We start from the raw sequence: 12,125 nt of genomic DNA on the forward strand, positions 1-12,125 counted from the left end.
TAACTGTTTTAACAAACTCATGAATCATGAATGAATCAAATTTTGCGTTGTTCTGGTTCCGACAAACACCGCAATCACTATTTTGTCAGTCTGTCTTCGTAACTTGAAGCATATGTCTTAAGATATGAACAAGGATCTCTCTTCTTGTAGGACACTACATCGCTGACGCTGTTCATCCGGACAACTGCCCGGAGAAGCCCACTGACCGCTGGATCACACTAAGCGACTTAAACGTCACTGAGACTGTGGGCTCATCTGTGTGTAAACAGCTAAAGAAGTCGGCATTCATACTCTTTTATAAGAGACAAGTAAGTATACGACACCATCACATCTTGAACTGAGGTTCAGAAGGATAGAAAGAGAGGCACAGTGTTTACTGGAAGTGTTTTCTTCTTTGTCTTTAGGTCTAGAGCTAGATGGATACGGGGGGAGTGGAAGTGATTAGCAAGAGGAGCCCCAGGATCCCTCTGATGACGAAGGAGCAGCCGCTCTCGCTCTTGTCATCAATCCAAACTTCAGGAGGAGGGACCTGAAGGAGCCCCAGAAAAGACACCTTTATTCCTGGCATCCTTGTGGCCAGCAGAGCAGCCACAGGGACAGGGTAAGTAGGTTGTTAATTCTCTCATCTTCAAGGGAGACTCCAGGACCTGAATCCACCAGGACCTGAATCCACCATGTGGAGCGGAGGACCACCTGGAGGACACTGCAAGCCCACTGCCACCACCATCGCACCCCCTGAGGGGAACACACACCGATGGCCAGGAGCAGCTGCAGGCCCCACCCCCCCACCCTCAGGAGGAAGGGTCCCACCAGAGAGCCTGGTTCCTCCCAAGGTTTCTTCCTCTTAGAGGGAGTTTTTCCTTGCCACTGTTGCCCCATAAAAGCTGGACGATGAACGACCCAACCCATTGATTTGTTAAAAGAAAATTCATGAATTAATTTGAAATCTAATTTTTAAAAATCGAATTATACATATTCAATAGGGACGCACTGAATATTCGGCCACCGAAAAAGTGCATTTTCGGTTTTTGGCCGAAAGACTTTTATCACCGAAACAACGCGGCCGAGACAGGATGTTGTGATAACGCAAGCAACAATCGCAGCCAGCACAGGCATGTCTGCTGTGTGGATGTATTTCAATATATAAAGTATTATATAAATATTATATAAAGACCCACTGATAGCAATTTGCAAAACATGTTATACTGAAATTTTAAGAGGGGTGCATCTGCAAAGAATTTCTCCATGTGGGGTTTAATTTATCACATGAAATCCAGACATCTAAGCAAGAAAGTTTCCTGGTGATGATGCCAAGGCAGGGGTGCACAGTACGTCGATCGCAATCGACCGCAGGCAGCGCGGGTAGATCGCGTGTCATTGGAAAAATGAATGGGCTAATTAATACTTGAAAACTGTGTGTATATTTTTAACTCACCTGTAATGGGAACTGTCAGTGGGAGCAGTGATGCTGCGCTTTATTCTGGAGAATAGCTGGCAGATCAGGAGTAAGTTTAGTGGTCGAGATGTGAAGGACATCACAGAGATGGCTGTCGGCCATTCTGGTTCTCAATCTGCTCTTGTTCAGAGTTAACGGAAAGAATGTCTGCTCACATATGTATGTTGATCAGAACAGACTCATCATTTTTTTTGCATGACGTCTCATCAGAGGAAACTTGGCTCTGTCCAAGCTCCGGTAGAAAGCAGGTAGCTGATGTTGATTCTTCGGGGAATCATAACACTGCATTTCGATCAGTTCATGTCCCCTTGAGACTCCTGAGATCAAGCAGTTCCTCCGTAATGCAAAAATGCATCTGCGCTCTCATCACATGTCATAGAGTGGGATGAAACAAGATGGCGCCGCGGATGGACGCCTCGGTACTGTTGTACTCAGGGCTCGACAGTGCGAGCACCTCGTCGCAAATGCTAGTAAAAAATAGTTCAGTGCGAATTGTGAAATGCAATTAGTAGCACGTGTGCGACTACCGAATTTTACCGTTCAATAAATGTTTTATGATGTGTTTACACGTAGACAAATGTTCATCTTTATTTATTTTTACTTTATATTTGCAACATACCCTCAGTTCGGCGGCATAAATCCACAGCCACGCACAACTTCAACAACAATCAACAATCAAGACTACCGTGTTTCTTAAAGACACAGCGCTATTTTTCTAAAGGTGCAGTGCACCAATTTTTCTTGATAAAAATAAAAGCAAAGATGGATAGGGCTTTTAACACTGTAGCAACAATTAATATGACAATTAATGTGAAAGTACAGGTTTAATGCTGACTGGCAGAAAACATTCCCGTAGGGAAGCAAGCAGCTGGAAAGTCCGTTTATGTCACAGGCGAACTTCAAACAAGATAATTTAGTGAAACACAGTAAATCACATAGGCATTGTGAACCCTGCCTGTTGGATGAATGTTCAATGTGATAACACAGGCCAAATAAGCTTAGGTCTGTTGTCAGTACTTGTTACAGTATTATTCTCTGCACTTTTTGGAGAATTTTACTTGCTGTTTTGATACTGTCTCAGTTACACTGTGCACATTTGCACCTATAAATAACTGACAATACATGAGTTGTTATAGTATTATTCTCTCTGCACTCTTTAGAGAATATAACCAAAACTTAAAAAGCTATGAATTTAATTGTTTTGCTTATAAATGCCTCCTTGTTGACCTCATATCACTTTATTAAAGAAAAACACATTATTTGGTAACTTTTCATCGTGCCCCTAAAATTGTTTGTGTGCTACTAGATTTTTCAACTTAGTAGCACACGTGCTACTTGGGAAAATGCTAAGCGTCAAGCCCTGGTTGTACTAGAGAGAAAAGTTGCCGTAGTCAAATTCCTTGTATGTGTACATACTTGGCCATTAAAGCTGATTCTGATTCTGATTCTGAGTAAAAATCGAGAGAACAAGCTTTATCTGACACTTGATGTTTTAAGTTAGCCGACAATTCTTCAATTCACCGCAACTGTGTCTTTGGACATGCTAACACTGCTGAAATCCTGCATTTTCTCCGGGGACATTATTCCCACGACTTTAGTGAGGTACTGTTTTATGAAGTCGCCATCTGAGAAAGGTTTCCCATGTAGGGCGATGAGTTGCGCTACTTAATAGCTGGCTATTGTGACATTTTCATGACTTTTGTTAGCACTGAAAAAAATGCTGTTGCTGGGCTCACAGGCTAGCTGTGATTTGCCCCACATTCTCTTCCTGCTCGGCGCTAGTGTGGGACGTGAAGGTCTGATGTTTAGTTTCGTGATGTCTTCTTGCATTGTACGCTTTTACCACGGCAGCAGTTTCGTTGTAAATCAAACAGACACATTTTCCCTTGGTTTCTATGAAGAAATGTTAATTTATCTACCGAGTCTGAAATTTTCGGCATTTACTTGCGATCTTGTGTCTCTTCATTTCCGCCATTTCTGGTGACCCTGAGCATTTTTTTTTTTTCATTGATTGCTGGCTTTGTAGATACGCTGCCTTGTTCAAGACAGTGGCTCCACCTGGTGTTAAGACTAAGAAGTGCAACACACTTACACGCAAATATTATGTGCGGGCAGTAATCTATTGTATTTTTAGACTTTGATACGGGCCAGTGACAAACGGATGGCAGGCCGCAGTTGGCCCGCGGGCCATAGTTTGGACATCGCTGTTTTAGATGTTAGTCTAATAATTTATCTGCTCTGCCTCCAAAACAAACAATTTGTAAATTGTTTTGTTTTTTCACGTCACCTTATTTTCGGTTTTTGGTTTCGGCCAAAAACTTTCATTTCGGTGCGTCCCTAATATTCAATAAACCAAATTTACCAAAAACCAAACTAAATTAAACTAAATTTATATTTTCGGGTCAGAGGTCCTCAGCTTTTTCGGCTTGCTCTCTGGGGAAGGTCTTTATATGGAAGGAACAAAAAATAAAGACCTAACAATTAAAAATGTTGTTTTGAGATCATTTACTGTTTTGAATGTTCAGACATTTTAGGCTTTCTACAACTTTACAGGAAGAAAATATAATGTTTTAGACAAACGTCTCTTCTATTTTGATTATAAACAAAATATTCACAGTTTTGTTTTGGTTTAACTATGGGTCCTGCTTCAGTGGTAACGGTATTAATAAAGATATTCAACTTTACTTAGAGAAGACTTCCCCGATGCAAGACGTCAGAAGGACTGTATTTCTACACATGCATCCCAAGTGTTTATGTAATAATTCTCATGGTCAGAAACAGAAGACAAATGTTCTGCACTGCTGCTTTAAATTGGGTCTCTGTAATTGAGAGAGGCATCTAGTTTTCCACAGAGAGACATGAGTCTGAGGTAAATTCCCAAGGACAATTTGTGGCGTTTATTAAAAGCCAGACATCAACAACAAGCTACCTTGTATACTCTTCCTGCTACATGTGATTAACAAGCACCCTAACCCTGATCCAAAAATGTTTACATTCTCTATAATGTGCACCCCCTTATATTGCAATGATTATCTCAAAGGAGCCTTTAAGCAGGTGATTGGGCCTACCTCCCACTTTTGCATCATGCCTGGGAGGATAACCAGGAAGAGGTGAGTACTGACTTCATTTTAATTTGCTGAGCATGCGATGATGTCAATTTTGGTCAAATTGTCAAAAGAAAATTGTTTTAAACTAATAAACGAAATACTGGTGAGAAACTGTCAACGGTCCTGATTAAGACTTTTTTTTCACACACAGAGGATGACCTGTTCATCACAGAAACACCATCTTTTCATAGATCCCAAGTCATAGGGATATGTGGCAAACTTTCTGGTGTGACAGAGGCTTTATTAAAAGCCACTGACAAACGTGGACACTTTCTAAAGTCTTACGGTCGCAGCTTCCATTTCCTCAATATGTTGAGGAAATATGCTCATAAGCTATGGCGTACACAATAACAGGAGGTTTTTCTTCCCAACGCAGACCCTAACGCCGTAACCTGACATGCACATCCCCAGAAATGTACCTATGTGTAAGAGCTGTGATTGGTCCGCTTGGTTGTAGCGTATCGAGGAAAGGTTACCTGAGGGGGTTTGGTGATACAAACATTAGTTTGACTAGTCTTTGGCAAAATTTGGCGACCTGACTGCCAAATAAACACAGCACCAGCTAGCATTTAGGTGGCGTTTAAACAGAGCGAGCCAGACTGGTGGCCACACATTTATAAACGGCCTGGTGTCGGTTACGTGCGTAGGTTACGGCATCTATGTCCCACAGAGGCATAAACTCCACTTCAGCCTACGCCTGGAACTGGCAACTTTAACATAGCCCTTCAATGCATAGCTATGTCATCTGTTTGGAGCATGCCTAACTACATCGCAGACATTAATTGCATCAGTTTAGCTATTTGTTGTTAGTTTTTCACAAATTTCTTGAGAAAACTGGCAGGAACCCACGTGTTCTTCATACATTATATATAGCATGCAACTGGATCTGTGCTCTATAAAAGCTCATCAAAAATATTGTTTTCTCTCTATGCAACATCTTGACCTGGGGCTACACTCTGCCTTCCACTCTTCCTTTATAACAAATATTTGTCAACCCCCCCTCCCTTTTCATTATTTCCATAGTTTGGAATCTAGAGGATAGGAATCTAGAGGATAGTCAGCAGGATCCCCCTGACAAAGACAGAAGCTGCTATTTCCAACTGTATCTTATTGATTCTATTTGATGAGCACACATGTAGGTCCTGAGCAGGATGCTGCCGCCTGGGGACAAACACTCACACAGAGAGATAGAGAAGAGTCAGAGCGAGATATGAGAGTCTATATGTCCGTTCATGCACAAACACGATGCACAACAGGAACACACTGAGCCTTAATTTCCATGTAATTGGATATAGGCCTCTCCTGCAGATTAGCTTTACAGTAATTAGTCTTCTCATGTGGAGGGAACACAGCCAGCGTCTCTACATTGCATTATTAAGCCTCCCCCTTATTAACACTGGTAAACAATAAGGAGAACCACAACAAACACACACAACACGCGCTCGTCACACAGTCAAACTGCTCTTTCTATATTTATTTATTTTTTATTATTAGGGATAATCTGCAGTTTCCTCTCACGCCACAGGTATGCAGTTTGTTTGGGGATTAAAATAGCTTGCGAAAGAGACAAGGTATACAATGGCAGCAGGTCTGCTTGTGGTTCGAGCTGTTCTCTGTCATTGGAAGCGTTGTTCCAGAGATAAGCTCTTGGCTATTATAGCCCAGGCCTGCATCCAGCCTGTCTGCCTTATCTGGTCCTGCTATAATAACCAAGCCACATCGTCAGCCTGGACATGGATAAGGGTGTGAGTACGACAATGAATGTGTGTATATGTGTGTGTTCAACCAGTATAGCATTGAAACTATTTATAATGTTGTTTTTTCCACTACCTACAATATTGATCATTTCAATGCCTACAGCAGTTCCTGTTTTCTTTAAGTTACAACTGCTGGAAAAATAAAATTTGGTTTGGTGTGAACTGGGACACAGTGCTCTGGTAGCCACGGGTTTTTGATATCAACAATTACCCATAATGTCTCTGACATTTGTCTGACTTTTAGAGCATGAAATGCTCATAAGATAAATATAAACTCTGATGAGGTGGACCCAACAAACGGTAACCCAGTCACAAGACAACAAGAGTGTCAGCATTACACTAGGGAGCAGCTAGAACAGTGTGTTTATGGCAAATAAAGAAAAAAATGAAACACTTGGGTAAAGTTAGAGAGGTAGTACTGAGTCATTTTGAAGATGTCACCCAGCATGGCAAAACTGATTCCTCAAAAAAGTTCAAAATGGAGAGGCCACTTAGAACTAATGTGACTGAAGCAGACACTGCACTGTAGTGATTAAATTACATTGCATCAAATGTATGAGATCGATTACAGCGTTTAGAACAAGTTCAGTCTGCTGACTCATCATCATAAAAGGTATTATTTACTGCAGAAGTAAAAATGTTCTCCAAGTTTTTCTAATCTCAGCCTGGCCTGGTGATGGGGATGAGGCTCAGCCATCATGGTGTCCCGGATACATTCAAGACTTACCAACCTACTCATCCATCACACACTATGGGCCTGTTCAGACTTTAATTTAACATTAAGATCAGATCTGGGCAATCCGAAAGCAAATGACCAGAGTGAAATACAAGTGTGAATGCCCCCATTGAGGTTGCATTTGAGAGATCCAATCTCTGACCACATTTTGAGGAGGTCTCGGTTGTGTTTGTGTGAACACACAATGCGTCTTGAGTCACATTAAAGACCTCCTACTCAACAGGGATAACCAGTACTGCTGAGGTCTAATAATAGTAGAATCATGCAGTGTGCAGTTTAATAGGCTACTGAGCAGTACAGCCTCCAGGGATCATGAGTTGGGTTTTAACTTTTAAATTTGCAAATTATAGCAACAAGGCAACATATGCTAGCATGTGTCTGTGTGTTTCTTTAATCTTTGTGCAAAGTTTTTCCTCTGCTCCACTTTCAATTAGAAGTCCTGTCTAATCAGTTTGCAGCTGGAGTCGCTCATAATTGCCAAACACGGGACTTGTAAAATGGAAGCTGCAAAAACAGATGTCCTCATGAATTAGTGAGGCACCCATGAAAAATTAACAGACGACCTAGGACATAAAGCCAGGGGGGCTTATGCTCATTTAATTCTTCCTTCAACATGCAATATGCTGCCTCCAGTCATTGTTTTCACTGTCTGTCCCCGTCCAGCTGCAGCAGGCCTGCTTTTAGATGTGACAAATTAATAGTGACAGAAATGTGTCTGTGGAATAAATAACAACATAGGCTCTGGGGTAACTGGCTCTATCAGACTCACTGCTAAATGGCACAAAAGTAGTTTTGGACAAGTTATCTGGAGAAGTGCTTGTTAACTATTTGACTACTTGTCTTACATCCCTCAACTCCACATAGTTCACTCCACCTGTACATCTACAAAGCCTTATTCAACTCATTTAGTCTGTACACTGTGGCAGAAATACACCATTCAGGCATAACATTATGACCACTGACAGGAGAAGTAAATAACGTTGACAATCTTGTGACAATTCATTGTTCTGCTAGGAAACTTTTGGACCTGGCATTTTTTTTTATGGGATGTTACTTAGACATGTAGCACCCACCTAAACCAGACCAGTCACCCCACCCCATAGCAATGATACTCCTTGATGGTAGCAGCCATCCCCAGCAGGATGCAGAACGACCCAGACACACAACACTTTAGGAGCAACTCAAAAAAACATGAACAGCACAAGGTGTTGACCTGGCCTCCAAATTCACTGGATCCCAAACTGATCAAGTATCTGTGGAATGATCCACAGAGGCCCCTGCCCTCAACCCTCAGAACCCAAAGGATCCCCACTAACAACATTCTGTTACCAGACACCACAGGACACCCTCAGAAGGCCCGTGTCCATTCTCTGATGAGTCACAACTATTTTGGAGGCACAAGGGAGACCTGCACAATATAAGGAAGGTGGTCATAATGAAACTATTTTACTTAAAACTAAAACTTAATGTTGTCATTGGAAATTTATGGTCAGTATATCACAATATTTTACCTCTAGTTTGCACATGGCTTCGCTTTTGTGCAACCATCATTAAATCCAATAAGCTTTCAGGCCTGACGGTGCTCTCACAGCTGCAGCTTCTGTCACATTATGGATCTCCCTCACAAGTGGACTAATCCTGTTTGACAATCACACTGTATTTGTGTGTGTTACATCCCCAGCTTGACCAAGTCGAATTTAGGGACAAACACATGAAAACCAAGGAAGTCAAGTCAGGATGTTAGTGCAAACTTAAAACACTAAAATAAAAGTAACAGAAAACTGCCCAAAGCACACACAGTGGGGAAGGATTGGACCACGCAGCTGTGCCAAGTAAATGAAAGCAACACAACAACACAAGACCTGACTATCAAACGTCTCAAAGTTGAAAGCAACAAACGAAAGGCCCCAACTAAAACAAGGTGTACTCAAAAATACATGACGGAGCGCATAAGTCTACACATCTCAATAACCAACAAGGCAGGTAACAGAAATAAAAGTAAGCAGTCGAGAAATAAAGCAGTAGAGAAGCAGAAAGAAGAGCAAGCAGCAGGAGCAGAGAGGAGAGAGTGGATCCTCCGGCTGAGTCCCTTTTCATGTAGGACCATGGTTGGGATTGGACAATCTGGCGCCGAATCAACCAATCATCAGGCACCGCCAGACTTCCCAGGTGGAAATCAATTGCGGAATTAACCCTACAGAAACAGACAGGGGAGGGGAGAGAGACAGAGAGAGTGAGAGAGAGAGAGAGCGAGCATACGTTGCCCCATGCCGAGCGCACCACAGTGGGCAAAACCAGTCGAGTGAGACCACAACGATATCTCTAACGAGTGGATGCAGGAACTGACGTGATTTTTTTATTTATTTATTTTTTAAATCCATCCAGGGAGTATCTGTATTGATTAATGGGTGGATGGATTTAAATCAGATCTTTTCTTTAATCCAGTCGTAACTGTTACAGGGGGAGACCAGTAGAAGTCCAGAGACAGATAAAATACCTCTAAATCTGAAAGCTCAGACACTGGAGGTTTGAAGCTTCTCTTGGGAAACGTTGCTGCATCCAGTCGACACAATTTCTTTCTGTGACACTTCTCAGTGCCCGAGCACATATATGACAGAACCAATGCACTTCAGTTGAAAGCCAACAGCCTTGTGGATGACCCCACACAGCCCTCACACACACTCTTCATCCTCCTTCCATCTAGGATAGGGTAGCAGAGCACTCAGGCCCACGCAACCAGACTGTGTAACCGTTTCATCTCTTGAACTCCCTGAAACTGGACTGAACACACACAAAGCACACCCCCACTCACAATCAAATCATAACCTAAGCTCAGCCCTTTGCCCGTATCTTTGCACACACGAAACTGCCAATCAGTCAAAATGTTTAAAATCACCCTAAAATGTCTCACACCTAATTTAATGTCTTTGAATACACATATTTTATGTTTTCTCCATGTTCAATGTCACAGTCAATAGATTTCCTTTCAGAGTGCCTTTCAGAATCACCAGTAAAAAAGGCTTATAGAAAACTACTACTACTATTGAGTTGTATTAAATCTCCATTTTAAACAGTTCAAAGGAGGCCAGTGTTGTTGGTGTCACAACACATTTGAGCTCTGAAGGCTAAAAGCCTTGTTCTCAAGCCAAAACAGCTCAGCAGCTTCAGTAAATGCAGTGGCACGTCATGTCTGTATTTGATGATTCTATTGGGTGTCTCACGCGATTAGCTAGCTTAAATCTTATTAAAGTATATCTGAAAGGCATTTAAAATGTGTGTGTATATGTGTTGTGTACATGTTAGTCAGGAGGTTCAGAAGGGAGTTTTATTTTGATGCGTCTGCACGTGTATTCAAGATACATTTAGAGGCTTTAATGCCTTGAGAAATGAAAACTGAACACATGAACTGTACATGCATGTACAGGCACATGGGATATAGTTACTGTATGTCAGCCCAAAGTCATAATAATCCTCCCATATGTGATTACTGCACATGTAAGTCAGATATCATAGACGTGTGGTGCTCTAAAAGCCTCAGGCCTGAGCCTTTCCACCGGTCATTTCACCTGGATGCAGGGAGTTGCTCTAATTCAGTACCATTCGCGTTGGGTCATATGATCTGGATCACAGTCTCCATTACACATCATTCTAAGGGTGGGCTTGAGGTCAGGGCTCTGTGCAGGCCACTAACGGGACAATAAATAAAACTAAAAACATTTCTTTATGAAACGCCTCTGACGGCTTTGTGCACAGGAACATTCCTACACTGACACAGAGGAGAAACCACACAGACACACTACTGTTCAAAATGTCATGTTGTGTTCTTAAGATAATATTTTTGGGGGACGGAGCTAATTTGGAATAATCTGAACCTGTGATAATAACTAAAGGTTTTTAACGTGTGCAAAACCCTATTCACTGGTTATTAAGTACTACATGAGGATGTCATGTGATTTAGAAAATAACACCCCCCTTGTCTGAGTTTCATGTGACGTATTCGCACATAAAATACGATGTGAGAGAATTAAGGAACTACCTGGCAGTATTTACATCAGCTACACTTGTACCGATGTGATGAACACATTAATGGACTGCTAAATAAAATCCAACACATCTAAATATGCTGCCACCTAATCATCCTTCACTTCATTGGATGAACCTGCATGCATCTTGACTTTACACCCACACAACTGTCTCAACTTTAACTTATACATAGCCTTCCTAACGAGTTGGCTGTGGCTCAGCAGGTAGAGTGGGTTATCCACAAACCAGAGGGTTAGCAGTTAGCAAAAGATGCTACAGATTTACCTTGAGCAAGACCATGGACACTATTAAGATGGACGGTGGAACTGCTCCTCAAAAGTGAAGCCAAACCAAGCAGAGCTCCCCCTGGTGACTGGCTGCAGTAATAGCGTGGTGTAGCCTCAATAAGTAGTTCCCAGACAGATCAATGAGGTCAAGCTGGACTGATGGAACATCAGCTGCAAAGTGCGATTATTGGGTTGGAGATAATAACTCTCTGGCACAGACAGGAACGTATTTCTTCTAAGAGGACGTTTTACCACTGGGAATGGGCACCTGAAAAATGGCTCTGGCATATTAGAAATAATGCCATAATGCTATGACACGGACAAAATGAAAAAGAAGAGTAAATCTTGCTGTTGTATCATGTAACAACCTTGTTATTATGAATCTTATCGTATAGGAGCCCTGCCTATAATTTCCTGGCTTTCAAATACAGTCTTTGTTGTCTGCACATACTCTGGCTTCAGCGTAGTGACGCACGGGTTTTTGCAATTTCTTCCAACATTAACCCACATGCAGCAATTTAACACTCCACGGGACGGCGGCCAAATGTTCTGTGCTGCTCTTATGACCTGTTCAGGCAGCGACGAGCTTATGGTCTATTTTAAGCAAAAATCGTGACCCAAAATCAAGTTATTTTGGGGCCTAAACCCAATCTAACACTCATTCATGAATTTCTATAACCGCTTGTCCTCTGGAGGGTTGTGGGGTGGGGGTTGGCGCCTATCCCAGCAGGGTACACCCTGGACAGGTTGCCAGTCTAT

Source organism: Chelon labrosus, assembly GCF_963514085.1.
Source record: "Chelon labrosus genome assembly, chromosome: 12".
In the NCBI taxonomy this organism is placed as follows: domain Eukaryota; kingdom Metazoa; phylum Chordata; class Actinopteri; order Mugiliformes; family Mugilidae; genus Chelon; species Chelon labrosus.